This window comes from Humulus lupulus, chromosome 5 (assembly GCF_963169125.1).
Source record: "Humulus lupulus chromosome 5, drHumLupu1.1, whole genome shotgun sequence".
Taxonomy (NCBI): Eukaryota; Viridiplantae; Streptophyta; class Magnoliopsida; order Rosales; family Cannabaceae; genus Humulus; species Humulus lupulus.
The window spans coordinates 143,762,285-143,778,633 of NC_084797.1; positions in this window are offsets into that span (position 1 = coordinate 143,762,285).

Sequence of the window (16,349 nt, forward strand, 5' to 3'; positions counted from 1 at the left end):
TATATGTTAAACAAATTTAACTATTAATGTTTATATCATAATTTAAATTTAAATATACAAATTATTATAAAAATATATAAATACAAAAGAAAATAATATTAACAAAATTTAGAAAAACAAAAGAAAATTTAGTTTTAAGAAGTTCTTAATTAATACATATTTTTAAAAATATATTTACATAATTTAGTTATTTTTTAAATATATATTTTGGTTTTTTATTAATTTGGACTTTGTCGATAGTTTATAAAAGTGTTTAATTAATACATATTTTTTTTATATATATTTACATAATGTAGTTTATTTTTAAATTTATATTATTTATTAATTATTTTTGAAAAAAAATTATTTTCATTTTGGCGACATTTTATAACTATCGACATTGGGCTTTTATTAACTGTTGGCATTGGTCTCAAATTAATTGTTGGTGTAGGGGTCAACGAAGACAATTTTAAACTTTTTTCATTGGTCACAAATTAATTGTCAGCTTTGGGGTCAACGACAACAGTTTTTAACTGTCGGCATTGCTCTCAAATTTTTAATTGTCGATGTAGAGTTGCGCTGATCAATTATGACAGTCAACAGAGTTGACTACCGTGGTTGGGTGTTGAGAAAGCCCAGTTTTGCAGTAGTGATGTAAGAAGTGCGGCTTAACACCCATGACATAAGAGTTCGGTTAAACTCTGGGACACATAAGTAAGTTCATTCTGAGTCCGGCTAGTTACTGTGACAACTATGAACTCCGGCTAGCCACTGGGGACCTAAGTGAGAAACTGGTTTGCCACCGATGACTTTGTGACTAAGGTCGCTTGGGCACCACAATATGTAATAATTCCGGCTTAACACCCATGACCTAAGAGTTCGGTTAAACTTTGTGACTCGCAAGTAAGTTAATTTTAGAATCAAATCTCTATGACTAAGAAAGTATGCCGAATTCTTCTAGGAGTCTGGGTAACCGGTGTTACTAGTTTACACCCGTCGACGCTATGGTAAGATGTGTGAAGATGTACTAAGATATGTTAAGCTATGTTGAAGGTTCCTCCAGAACCCTAAGTAAGTATGTATGTTATGATAGGAATGACTGAGTAAGTATGTATGTTATGATACGACTGAGTAAGTAATTATGTATGTTACCTATTAAGACTATATGTATGCTCTGGGATTTTCTGCGTGCAGGTGTACTTTCAAGATATAAATTTTGGCTATGAGGCATGACCATAAGTTTGTCAGGACATTCACACGTTCTTAAATTGTATGTTAGGGTTCGGCTTCATAAGAATCTTATTCTTGGTTGATTATCTTCCTAGTTACAGTTAGTTAAGTTCTTGCTCTATTATGTGGTTATGTTTGCTAATTTTTTCTTACTAAGCGTTTCACTTACCAAGTTGTTTCATGTTGTAGGTAAGCTCAAAGACAAAGTGGATCAGTGAGTGCTGGAGTTTATGTGCGAGGATGTACATGTGGACAAACCTTTTTGGGAATTTATGTTTTTTAGAATGGAAATCATATGATTACTATGAAATTATTTTGGGCTTGTTGAATGTTTTAAAATTATGACATTGTAATTTTCATTTTAAGTATGCGCATGCTTCCGAACTATTGCATGTTTTGAAATTTTTTGGTTTTATATGGATTTTCAATTACCTTATTTTAGAAAATGGTTATGTTTTTCCGCAAATTATGTTAAGATAATTTCATGGGACGTTACAGTTGGTATCAGAGCACCAAGCTAAACTAGTTCTGTAGACAAACCCACATGTACATTATGCTAGATAAACTGACACTCATTGTAAGTACTGTTTTTCATATCCGTTTCCTTTACTTTCTTTTATTTTACCTCAATCCTATAAATTGTAGGTTATGGCTGATATACCTGAGATAGATGACCTTGTGATATAAAACCTACCTGTGATCCCTACACCTAGGGTTGGCCATTATAGGTTATTTCATAATTTAGAATTCTCGACACTTCGAGTACGATCAGAGACATTGGCGTGCTGTTTGGTGATGGACGCAGTACATGACCGAGTTTTTCGATAGAGCCAACACACTCGAGCGACAGAGAGTGCAGTTTGCTAGCACTTGTTGGAGAGGTGCGACCTAAGTGTGGTTTTGCCCATCGACATTGGTAGATGGTTCGCATCACGTGGGATGACTTCTGTATGGAGCTCAAGCTGGAATTTGGGCCATGGATTGACTTATCTCCATGGTTGATGGCGTATCTCAATGCTGGATGGTAGAGCCTGAGGAGGATTCTGAGCAGCCGGATGAGGATTTCGATATAGAGTTGGATATGCTAATGGATATGGTAGATTAGGTTTTGTTGTGAAAGTCTTGTTGATACTTTTTGGTAAAGACATGGCAAACCTACTAGGTTGTAGGACTGTTGAATAGTTGTAGCAGGAGTATGTAGAAACCCCACGCATAGTTAGGGTTCTATTTTGTATTTATTGTTCTGCTAACTAAAATTTTATGGCATGATCTGTCATGATCATTTTGTATTGCTAGGTTATCACCTTGAAAGTTATGACTACCTGTTTTGAGTTGAATCGTTATGGTTTTCTTTACTTTTTCATTGTATGCGAGAAACTTGAATGCTCATTTTAATGTGAGGTTGGTATTCTTCCATACTATACATTGTTGTATAAAGACTCGTAATGGTTCCTAACACTCAAACCAGGGGAGGTTGAGCTGTTAATCAACCAGACCCAACTGAGAGAGCGGTCGTTGACCATGAGGCAGAGGAAAAGGTCGAGGCCGAGGGAGAGGCCATGGACAAAGAGCACAGCCAGCACCAAATATGGCAACCCAAATAGAGGATTTGAGAAGGATTGTGCATGAGTAGAATGCAGGGAATGCTCAGATGTTCAAGGCATTGATGAGAATATTTTCAGAAGCGCCACATAACCCAGCACCCCGAGAAAACGTTCCCGAACAACAGGAATTCCCAGTGCAAGAAGACCCACTGGTGGGAGCGAATCCGCCAGTTGATGCATCTAGGATATTACAGCTGAAACCGATTTCAGAATGGTTTGGCTGAGAAAATCCACCTATGTTCGAAGGAGCTTTGGACCCCCTGGTGGCAGAGCAATGGGTCAACGTGATGGAAAAAGGTAATATATGCAGTGTAAATGTTAAGGAAGGACGCTCACATCTAGTGGGATATTGCTAGGTAAGGACGTGATGTGGCACGAATGGAATGGGCAAAATTTATGGTCTTGTTCATTGCTAAGCATTACAACCAGACGGTGATAGATCGGGAGGTGGTTGAGTTCGCGAACCTAGTCTAAGGGTCATCTAGTGTACATGAGTACGTGTCCAAGTTTAACAAACTCTCAAGATTTGCTTCGAATCTGGTACACACTGAAGCCAACCGGGTACGGAAATTCATGAAGGGGTTGAAAAGAGAGATAGCTCAATTTGTGGACACCGGGAAGACCAGTTCGGATACTTATGATGAAGCCATAGAGCAAGTAATCCACCAATAATTATGGTTAGTACAAGAAAAGAAGGAGCCTTACAGGGCTGAAGAACGAGCATATGTTCCAAATGACCGAGGAGGAAGCTCTAACAACCAGAGCATATCTTCTAGAGGTTTTCATCTAGAGGAAATCGAAGCATGGGGAAGACCAATACTCCAGGAAACTGTCAGTTTTCCAATGGTGGAAATAATAAACGAAGAATGGAGCCACCAAGCTAAAGTTCGAAATTCAACAAGCAACCAAGGAAAGAAAATAACTATTTGTCGCAGTGCAACAAATGCAATCGATGCCACCCAGGTGTAACGCCCTACCTCCTTAGAGCCGTTACTAAGTGAGTTTAAAACGTGCATTTAACTCGCTAATCGAGGTTTTAAGGCAAAAGTGTGAATAAACCATAAACCTGAGTTATAAACTTTGAAAATAATTCTATTTACTGAAAATCATAAAACGTTTAACATTTGGGATCCCAAAATACTGTTTAGAAATATTTACAACTCAAAAATATAATCAGAGTCGGCTAAATGACAAAATCTAGGTTCAGTACAATCATCTCGCAAAATACCCCTGGTCGTGGCAGCCAGGCAAGCCAAACATGTACACGCCGCTTCACACTCTCCTTACTCATGGTTGGTACATCTTCTTCCTACCCGGATGCAAGGAATAGGGAGTGGTATGTGATTCATCTAAAATCTCCCGTTGGATATCAGAATCCATCGGAACACAAATCCGACCCTTGTACTTCTGCAACCCCATCTCTGAAATAGAAAAGTCCTTAGCCGCTCCGACTAAGACGTTTTCTCTGTGACCTCTAAACTGGAAATCTTTCCCCTGCGCCTCCTTGATCCTCTCAAGGAGTGTAGACGGAAGAGTGATGTTGGCTAACCGGCCAACCACCAACTCTATACACGGTCTAGTCATCTCCTCAGCTAGCTTATCAGATATCTGTCTCGAACCGAACAACTGTCCTGGGCCTTTCTGACTCAATGCATTAGCCACTACATTAGCCTTCCCAAGATGGTATAGGATATCACAGTCATAATCCTTAACCAAATCCAGCCACCGTCTCTGGCGCATATTCAGATCCTTCTGAGTAAAGAAGTACTTCAAACTCTTGTGGTTGGTGTATATCTCACACTTCTCACCATAAATATAATGTCTCCAAATCTTAAGTGCGAATACCACCGCTGCCAACTCTAGATCATGCGTGGGATATCTCTGCTCATATTCTTTCAACTGTCTCAATGCATAGGCTATCATCTTACCAGCTTGCATCAGCACACAACGCAAACCCTGTCTGGAAGCATCACAATAAACCACGAACTTCTCATTATGTGTCAGCAGACTCAAGACTGGCGATGTAATCAGTTGCCACTTCAACTCATTGAAACTGTTCTCACATCTATCTGTCCAAACATACTTTGTCTTCTTCTTTGTAAATTCTATCAACGACGTAGCAATCCTGGAGAATCCTTCAACAAACCGCCGATAACATCCTGCCAATCCCAGAAAACTCCTCACTTCGAGAACATTACTCGGTCTAGGCCAATCTCTCACTGCCTCAATCTTACTTAGGTCAACCAAAATCTCCTCCTTACTGACAATATGGCCCAGAAATGAAACTTGCGGTAGCCAGAACTCGCACTTGCTGAACTTAGCATATAACCTATGCTCCCTTAACCGCTGCAATACCAAATGCAGAGCTGCTCATGCTCTGACTCTGACTGAGAATACACCAAAATGTCATCGATGAACACAATCACGAACTTAGCCAGACAGTCCTTGAAAACCCTGTTCATCATATCCATAAAAGCTGCTGGGCATTGGTTAATCCAAAGGACATAACCAGGAATTCATAGTGTCCATACCTTGTGCGGAAAGCGGTTTTTGGTATGTCCTCTTCTTTGATCCTTAACCGGTGCTAACCTGACCGGAGATCAATTTTGGAAAACATTGTCCTTCCTTGTAGCTGGTCAAATAAATCATCGATCTTGGGCAGTGGATACTTATTCTTAATGGTCAACTTGTTCAGCTCCCTGTAATCAATACACATCCTAAGAGATCCATCCTTCTTCTTAACGAATAGCACTGGAGCACCCCATGGCGAGAAACTCTGTCTGATGAACCCCAAATCAAATAACTCCTGTAACTGAATTTTCAACTCCTTTAACTCTGCCAGAGCCATTCTATAAGGTATCTTAGATACCGGCTCTGCCCCTGGCGCCAACTCTATAACAAAGTCAGTCTCCCGCTGCGGCGGCAACCCTGGTAGATGTAACAACCCCAAATTTTGTAATGAGGTTTAAGAGGCCTTGATTAGTGTGCCAGGAGGGCATTATTGGGTTTAATGTGATTTGAATGATTTTATCGATTTAAATGCATAATTATATGATTAATAATGCTTGTATGATTATATTGGTATTAATGTAATATATATAAATGGTATTGTGAGAACCACATTATTATGTGGGTAGGTCTGCAGAGCACGACTCGAGGCGATCCTAGGGCTAGTTAGCGGGGAAAAGTCACAACAGGGCTTAACAGCTGACTTTGGATAAGCCAGGAGTATTTTAGGTATCGGGTAGTTATTTAGACTATCGGGTTATGGAAATAAATATATGGAGATATATTTGAGGTTAGGAAGTCTAGGCAGGAATATTAGGGGATTCTACCGTTTTTCCCTCGGGGACGTTTCTGGCACCCCGAGCCTCGGGATTGACTTAAAGGGATAAGATAAACTTAAGGAAAATAGTAGAACTAAAAATAGACTGACCTCTCTCTTTCCCTTCTCAGCTCTTTTCTCTCACAAGGAAACTACGCACACCACAAGGGGGAAAACTGGGAATTTTGTTGGACTTTGAGCTGGGAATCGCTGGGAATTCAGTGGGGGATTTTGAAGCTTAGCTCAGAGATTATTCAGGGAACACTTAATAAAGGCTAAGGTAAGAATTAAATTGTGTTTTAAAGTTAGAAGCTTTGAGTTCTTAGCTGATAAACTTGAGACTCAGCTGGGAGTTTTCTTAGAGAAGGAGTTCAACTGAAGAGGTAAGCTCTAATTCGTGATTAGAGGTGTAAATTCGAGTTTTGCATGGCTGGTTGGGTGTTTTGAGGTTCTTGAGTTTCAGAGATTGAAACATGGATTTCTATGAGTTTTAGGCTGAGTTTTCTGTTGAATTATGTTGCTAAAGTCATCCTAAAGGTGTTGGGAATGTTGTTTTGAATTAGGAAGCTTTGGGGTGATTTTGGGTGAGGTTTTATGGATTGAAGTGGTGAAATTTCTGGGCTCGAAGGGAAGGGTCGCGGCTCTGTTCTAGAGCGCTGCAGCCCTAGGATGAAGATGAGCCAAGGAGGCTTGGCCAAGGGTGAGCGCCGCAGCGCCCAATGCAAGGGTTGCGGCGCGTGTCTTCTTTCAGGCATGGCCTTGGTTCTGTTTTGAGGGCAGGGTCGCGGCTAAGCTTCAAGGGTCGCAGCCCTTGGGTGCACACTTGAACTTTTGGGGATTTTAGGCATGGGAATGTGGTCTAGAATGCTCGGGATTGATTTCACCACCGTGCTTGGTGGAATTCGAATTCCCGGAAGTTAGTTTTGTAACCGGAAACCCTAATTTTAATATTAATGGAACCCTATACCTTGGTTGTGACTAGGTGATAAAAGCTTAGGCTCAGGAACGGATCACGCTTAAGGAGCATTGCTCGTAATCCGAAACCGTAAAGGTTTAAGGTAAGAAAACTGCACCTGGTTGAATATCTGTTATGGGACTAAGGGTTCCCTATTATGTATGCTTGAAAAGATGGTATTATGCCATGCAAGCTAATTAGTGAACCAATGGCCAAAGGGTTCCAAGGGTTACACTAGCGCACAGGGCGCGGCTTGGCCACTGGTTGTGAAGGACAACTTAATATGCACTGAGCTCGGTTTAAGCGGGCCGGAGTCAGTGGGGTAATCAGAGGGTGCGGCCTAAGTTGTCAACCCTGATTATTACGTGATATGAATGTTATAAGTGTTTGATTGCATCCATGATTCTGAATTTATGTTTAATGATCAATGTGGGTTATATGATGAGAGATCATGCTTAGTGAGTTTATTATCTGTTTCTACTGTTTATGTTGCACATGTTTTCTTGTTGGGCCTTGGCTCACGGGTGCTACGTGGTGCAGGTAAAGGCAAGGGAAAGTTTGATCAGCCTTGATTGGAGAGCTCTGCAAGCGAAATGTACATGGCCAGCTGCTCAGCTGCCACGGTTGAGGTTTAGGCAGGGATGCGAGACCCATAGATTGTCTATTTTGCCTTAGTATGGCTAACAATTGTTTATGTACTTTTGGAAGTCTGTAAACCAACTTTTAACTCTGTTTCTTTTGGGATCCCATGTATATAACTGCTTAATTATATAAAATGAAACTTTTGAGACCAAAACCTTTTCAACCTTAGATCATACATGTGTAGTGACACGTTTTCAAACTAATGACTTGAGTAGCAAGTCTTGCACTTTTATAAGTACATAGTCTAGCGGTCCTGGCTATCCAGGGCATTACAACTTGGTATCAGAGCATCCTAGTTTTAAGGGTTACTGAAGATAGGCTGGACATGTACATTCGTTGCTAGAGACAAGCTCAAATCAGGGTTCGGTAATGTGTATATGTGTTTATGTGCTTATGTGCCTGAAATGGGTTATGAATGTTGTTATTTATTGGATTAATAGGAAGCATGAGATACTGATAGGGCCTGGCCCTTGACTGTTGTGTGAAAATATTGGGGCATGTTTATTAGCATCGCCGTGCATGTAAATAAATATATGGATGATTAATTGTATATTGTGCATGGAAGAATGCCTGTTTTATAGCTATTGAGTAATGAGATCAGAGGCGTTCTTATTAGCAGCCAATGCAAGAGAATGGATGCTTATATGTTGATTTTTTGTGATTGGTTATGTTGTTTTGGTGGATCTTGGAGAATTTTTTACCCTGTCATCATGGTCTGACCGCCGAGTCGTTATTTGCAGATTGACTTGGATAGCTATGCGTCCAAGAAAATCTACACGACTAGCCGGCACTAGGTCCGGGACCGAAGGTGATGACCAGGGCCAGATTCCTTCGCCAGTCCCTGAGAACTGGTAGCAGTTAATGGCAGATATGCAAGCTCGATTACAGAGTCAGGATGAGCAGATCCGTATTCTGCGACAGCAGGCTCCATGAGGGAGTGCTGCCCCTATTGTACCACCTGCAGTGGTACTAGTTGTACAGTCAGGGGAGGTTGGAAATAGATGGGAGCCGTTATATGAGCGGTTCAGGAAACAGCAACCCCCAATTTTTTAGGGTGGACCAGATCCATTGAAAGCCGAGCAATGGCTAACTATGATTGCTACAATTCTGGATTTCATGAGGATAGAGGGGCATGATAGAGTGGCCTGTGCCACTTATATGTTTAGGGAGGATGCCCGCATCTGGTTCGAAGTGGCATCGCAGACCAGGGATGTTACTACTTTGAGTTGGGAAGGTTTCAGAGACTTGTTCAGTCAGAAGTACTATAATGTTGCCGTCGGGGCAGCAAAGGTTAATGAGTTCATGAGTCTTGTGCAGAGCAATATGATTATTACTGAATATGCCCTAAAATTTGATAGGCTTGCGAAGTTTGCACCAAATCTTGTGCCTACTGATGCTGCTAGGCAAGATCGATTTATCAGAGGGCTTAATGATATGATAGCCCGGGATGTAAGGATCACAACGGTACCTGGAGGAACAACTTATGCCCAGGACGTTGAGAAGGCTCTTACCGCTGAGGAAGTGGAGAACAAGATATGGAGAGATAGTGCAGTGAGAAGAGAGGGCCGCAGGGCGGTGCCTCCATATTGTGGATCTGGTAGGGGCAGAGGCCCCAGTGACTTCAAGAGAAAGGCTCCTGATACTTCAACTGCTGCTGGTCCTGATAGGAGGGGTCGGGGTGGTCAGGGTGGCCATCAGGGTGGCGGTGAGGCATGGCGGACCTATCCAGAGTGGTCGAGGTGTAGAAGACGCCATCTAGTTGAGTTTCGGGCCAAGGCATGCTTTGTGTGTGGAGCAGTAGGGCATCTCAGGAAAGACTGCCCAATGGTGAAGAAAGGAGAAGCAGGAAAGGTGGATAGCTTGACTCCAGCTCGAGTATTCACCTTGACTCAGGCAGAGTAGTCCCTCAGTTGTTACAGGTCAGCTTTCTAGTGCTGGCTTTCCTTTTACAGTATTGATTGATTCTGGTGCTACACATTCCTTTGTTTCTAGTAGAGTGATTGATAGACTGTGTAGACCTAGTGAGTATCGGACTGTAGGGTTTGGGACTTTATTGCCTACAGGGGAACTGGTAGTTTCTAGGAGATGGATAAGGGCACTGCCAGTGATGGTTGATAGTAGGGAAGTTTCGGTGGATTTGATTGAGTTAGATATGGAAGATTTTGACATGATTTTGGGGATGGACTGGTTGGTTAGATATGGGGCTACGATTGACTTCAGGAAGAAGATGGTTACTTTTGAGCCTGAGGGTGAGGACCCTTTTGTTTTTGTGGGTGCGGTATGTGGACCCCCGCATACCCATGATTTAAGCATTGAGAGCGAGAGACTTGTTGCAGGGGGGATGCATAGGTTTTCTGGCTAATGTAGTGGATACTGCTAGAGTTATGCCGGCAAGGCCGGGAGAGACTTGATTGGTGTGTGAATTCTTATACGTATTTCCTAAGGATCTATCAGGGTTATCACTGCGCAGGGATATTCAGTTTGAGATTGAGTTAGCACCGGGGACAGAACCAGTATCTAGGACACCGTACAGAATGGCACCAGCAGAACTGAAAGAGTTGAAGATACAGTTGCAAGAACTTCTGGATTTGGGATTCATCAGGCTTAGTTATTCTCCATGGGGCGCTCCAGTATTGTTTGTTAAGAAGAAGGATGGGACTTTGAGGATGTCACTACAAGAAAAAATGCTTTCAATAAAACCGAAAATGTGTTATCAAAACATACGATAACACTTTCTGATGTGTTAAGACCGACTATGTTATCGCAGGTCAGGGTACTTTACATAACACTTTATCAGTGTTATACAGATGTGTTATTGTACTGTCAACGATAACACAATTTCTATGTTATTTTAATATATAGATAAGTGTTTAATTATATTATTTGTAGTCGATTATATAACACTTTTTTTGTGTTATACGACACTTTAGCATAACACTTTTTTTGTGTTATACTACACTTTAGTATAACACATTTTTTGTGTTATACTATACTTTAGTATAACACATTTTTTTTGTTATACTACACTTTAGTATAACACATTTTTTGTGTTATACTACACTTTAGTATAACACGTGTTATATTAGCATAGAGAAACATAATCTTTTTTTACTTACACAAAACTAGGAAAACAAATATGAAAGTTGAAGCCAAATAAGGTAACATAAATAGATTTTTATTAATTACTCAAATGTAATTACAATATTTAGTCTACTAGTCTAGGCTTAAGAAATCATATTACAACATAATTTATGCCCAATTCAGATTCCTTTATCACTAAATACCAAACAAGAAATGTATACAAAAATTAGTGAAATACATTCTTCCATTCTAAAGGCCTCAACTACAAATGTTGTCAAGAATTGCTCCAAAGAAATCATCTTAATATACCTGCACATTGTAAAAAAAAAAGTCCTTTTATTATTAAGAACAAAAGTTCTTGCCACCACAACAACAAACTTACAGTCTTTTCTTAAATGATACATTGAAAACTTCAAAAGAAGAAAATGGAAAACTAAGATAAATACTTATCTGTTTTAGTTCAATAAAATAAGAGAGCTATCAAGAAAGAGCTAGGGAATTTTCAGATGAACAATAAAATAAGAGAGAATCAGTAGAGAATTTTTTCAGCGTTAGAAATAAAATCCATGATTATTTCTTAGTATTTATAGACACAAGATGATTAATATCAAGCATGCCTCTTAATGAGACTACGATATGTATCAAGATGAACTTTGTTCAAATCATTGACAATTTGATGAATCAAGATTCAAAAGTTCACAGTGAAGAAATTAGTATCATGCAAGTAAAAGTTAGAAATAAAATCAGTACGCGTGTGTTAAAAAAGGAACAAGCAAATGATTAGAAAAGAATAAGATAATGATTATGTAAAAGCTTACTTGCTTCAGAAGCTCTGCATTAGATGAACAAGAATCCATTAAGTTGAAATTAAAATATGCCTGTTTTAAGTGGCATATTTTGGTTCTTTAGCAGTTGGTTTATATGGTAGTACATCATGTACCCCACTTTTTCTCTGCTTTTTCCCTGAAAGTTTAGGAGTTATTTTAATTTCAACTTAATGTTTTGAAAATTAGTAAGTTAATCAATAAAAAAACAAAATATAAGGTGATATACTTGTAGCGCTCACAGAAATGAAGTGCCATCTCCCCAACTGCTGCTCCACTAACAATTACTTTAGCACCGGAATCAGCAACTGCCTTTATAAGCTCCTCAACTTTAGCTTCTTCAGTTTTCGCATAATTTTCTAGCTACAAGATATTAAAAAAACTATGAGAACTACTTAAAGGCACATAATACATAAAAATGTCAAGGATAACATAACAAGCCAAGATATTAAGAAGCAATTTTATATCAACTGGAGCAAGAACAGAGCATAACAGTATTCTCACGATGGTGTCATTTGGCATTCCTGAGTCAGGAATATCCACCAATATCATGGGAAAGAATAGAATTGCAAGCCCAAAACTGTCCAGCAAGAAAAGCTTTTCTTTTTTTAATTCATCATTCATTAAGGAGAAAATATGAACTAAACAACCAAATGAACCTAGAAAAATGGATGCCACTAAACATTAATATGAGATGAAGGAAAATTTTGCACAATAGATTAGTTACGTGGAGGATCAAAATTAGCCACAACAACAAAGGCATTGACAGACAGGCAACTGCAAATAAAAAGCAAGAAATAGAGAAAATAAAACAGAAAATAACTGCTAAGTATATTGGCTACCTCGTGAATAAGCAAGCCAGAATAAGAAGAGAAACGTTCATATAACAGCAAGCAAAAAATATTTTGACTATTTTAACAAGGAACTCGAACACATGCACATTCTAGACTAGCAGGAATAATCTACATTACAAGTTTGGATTATTTATTTCAAACTTGCATAGTCAAGTGCACCCATTGGATCTCTCCTAAGCATTCTAAAAGAGCACCAGATTGCATAAATATTATTAGTGACCAAAAAATTCCAACAATAAGAATGCCTAAGATATGACCTAGTTCATCATGAATTGGGAGAGGAAAAAAAAAGGCAACATCACATATGGAAATCCACTAAATAATCCTCATATACATTTTCTCCTTCCCATTCCCCTTTCTCAAAATTAGATACAATCCACTTTTCAAGTCGAAAGATTGTAATGTGTAATAGTTGTTCTAGAAATGCAAATTTATAACATTATTTTGAGTCTCAACTTAGCATCAAATGCCTATAGAAAAGAATCACCTTAAATCCTAAGAACCCTTGGCTTATCTAACCTCAACACTAGTCATATACCTCAACATTATTGGAATTTTTTAACAAATAATACACATTGCTCATAATTTCTCTATGGTGATGAGTCTGATGACTCAAAACAGTCAGTTGGGATCAATCATAGAAGTAAAAGAAAAAACAATAATCAACCAAACCAGTTGGGATCACATTCAATGTTTGCCATATTATCAATTTTTTCAAATTTATTTAACTAGATATGATAAGCACTTGTTAATACCTGCTGTTTACCGAGTTTTTCGGAAACGAATAACTAACAGAATAATAAAAAGATAAGAACTGTAGAAATGCTGAAATGTAACTAAACAAACAGTGTTTTTACGTGGTTCAGGCGTTAACAAGCCCTAGTCCACGAGTCGATGTTATTATACTTGGAAAAGGTTACAGTAAGATGGCTGGTGCACAAGAACTTCACACACTCACAATGTTTCTCTCGGGTTCTCTTGAAGAAGATGAAGCTAGTGAGATTTTGGTAGAGTTTTTGCTATGTGATTTGTTGGTCGTCCCTCTTCTTGTAAAATGAAGGGGTCTTTATAGCTAGGGTTTCGGATTAGGGTTTTTCTCTACGTACATGAGTCTTAATTACACCAGCCATAAATAGGGGATACAATTACTGTAGTCGCATGGCTACAAGACTCTATGTGGGTATATTTACGTGAAAGTATGGGGAACACCCAAAGTCAGCCGTCTTTTCCAAGTTGTCAGCGGAACAGTAGGCGAAAAGGTCCCTTAGGCGTGCTGGGATGTGTGCGGCTTTGACCTGACGGGCGTGTCAGGCGGGATCCTGTGTCAGACGGATATCATTCCAAATATGCCTTCTCCCGGACTCGACCGTTCGGTTTTGTTCTGTGCGAGGCACGGAACTGTTTCCGCAGAGACCACTCGAAGAGCCTCTCCTGGAAGGGGCCTCCCCGAGGGGTATCCTTCGGGAGTCCGGGAGAGTCGACGAGTTTCCGTGTTGTGCTTGCTTGGAAGAGTAATCCGGATACCAGACAGGAGAGGCGAAGCCTTTCTGTCCATCCGCGAGCTCTGGTCACCTACCGTGAAAGACATCGATAATTCCGCTTCCCCGAGGTCATCAATCAAGACGCTATCTGGAAATCTGGATAACATTTACCCCCCAAGGTCGCGGAGCTTTGAGAGATCCGGGAGCTTGTACAGTCAGTTTCTTAGACTAGGCGAGGGGGCACCTTCTGTGTTCCCGGAAGGGTTCCTTTTTCCCGCCTGAGTATTAGTATGAAAGAGAAAAGGAATTTCTTCTGTTTGAGATCAAGTACTCAAGTGCGGCAAGGATCACGTGTCATTCTGGGAATGGTTCTGCGACCAAGACGTGTGCGTGAGGCGACTGGTTGAGGATGCGTGCGTCAATCATCTGACTAATGATTTGACGGTTTTTAATGGTACTCAGGGCCCGAGGTGGTGTAATGATGGGAAATAAATACTTTATTCCCATCCGAGGAGTCATAAATAGGATCGTCGCTTCCTCTCCAGCCGTTGCATCTGACGCACACGGAATGGGGAGATCGGGACCGTCCATTTGAGGAATTCGAAACGGCTTCTTCCCTGCTATAAAAACGAGGGAAAGGACCTTTCTTCCTCTTTACGCTTTCAGATTCTCCATCTTTAGGATTTTCAAATTTCCAAACCTTCGAACTCTCAGGCTTCCCAGCTTACGTTTCCCCGAACTTGCCATTTCTTTTGGTAAGTATCTGGAAACTTTTCTTTTTGATTTGGCAGTGGGTTTATTCCCCGAAGTTCCTGGTTTGAATCGAGGTTCGTCTTTGCAGCTTTTACTTCTCGCGATCGTGCTGTGCAGTGATCCAGTTACTTCTTCAACCTCCAACTACCCGAATATCAGTAAGTATTTCTACTTTGCTCTTTCCTCTCAGACCTTAGGTTGTTGGTAGTTGTTAGAGTAGAGGTTTCTGCCATTATTGCTTATGTGCATGCGTGAATAGGGCTTTGGTAGGCATGTGATCGATTGTGAGTCGATAAGTAGCCTTTTCTGCATGCTTTGGCGATTTGCGTTTGGAAAGTCGTCCCTTGTTTTGCTGTTTTAGGGCATAAGCATGAACGCCTTTAGGGTGTCTTTCTTTGGAAAAACACTTCTTTTGGTGGGCTTAGGTTCGGGGTCTGAGTCTGGTTCCTTGCTGCCCTTCGGGTGGCATGGTGCCAACCCCTCGGTAAGCTCGGTGGGAGCCTCTCCAAGCAGTTTTCGGGGAGGGTCTCCCCGACGCCTTTGATACCACTAGGGTATGACAAGGGTGCTGACTGCTTAGAGTGCTTTCTTCTTTCTTTTCTTTTGTCCAGTGATGAACATCTCAAAGGAACAACTCCTTGCTGTGGGGGAGGCTGACTCTGCCCAAGAGAAGGGCTCTCCTGTCGCTGGTGGAAAGGGGAAAGGAAAGGCGAAAGTGGTCGCGGCTAGCCCACCAATCGCCAATAGTTCCATCTGGGAGATGGACCAAAAGCCGAACCTTTTAAGGAATTATGGCATGCTGGAGCAGTATTCCTCTGAGGCAGGCCTGAAGAACATCCCAGGTCTGATGTGGCACCGTCTGTCGGTGCTGGGCGAGTCAGCTAGCCAGAGTCACGAGGGCTTTGGTGCCTGGAGTTGGGCACACATAGTGTGTGGGGCGCATTTGCCCCTAAGGAGTTACTTCGCCAATTTCTGTGTGAAGGCGGGGATTGCCCCCTTCCAGTTAATTCCTCCCAGCTACAAGCTCTTAGCAGGGTGGTTCATCTTTTGCAAGTCCCGGAGACTGGAAGCTCCTACCCCGGAGGAGGTGCTATACTTTTATGGGTTGAAGTCTCAGCCTATGAGGGGTCACTCAGACAAGGTGGGGTTTTACAGGCTAGAAAGGCACCCGGACGTGATGTGCCCCACTTGTCATACCGCGAGGGTTCCAGACCTCCGGGAATACTGGTTCCTGACGACTGGCTTCCCGCTGAAGAGGGTGCCAGCCCTATCTTTGGACTTCAAAATCCCTGGTAAGTGCTCCTTCTTTTCCTTTTCAACTTTGTTTCTTTGCGTTTGATTTGCCTTTTGGGAGGATCTCTAACGCTTGTATTTGATTTTTGCAGAAGTCGTTCCGCGGACACCTCGCTGCGCGGAGATGATAAGGAGGTCCAAGTTCTACGAAGGACTTTCTGAGGAAGAGTTGAGAGTGGAGGGACTTGTGACCTCCGAATCGTTGAGGGAGTATGGGTTACTCGCCTCCTTCCAAAATATCGAGCCAGTAAGTGGTAGGGGGCAGACTCAGGTGTCGGCTGACATCCGGGAGCAGATTGCCCTGGAGCTGTCTAAGGTGATCACCCAA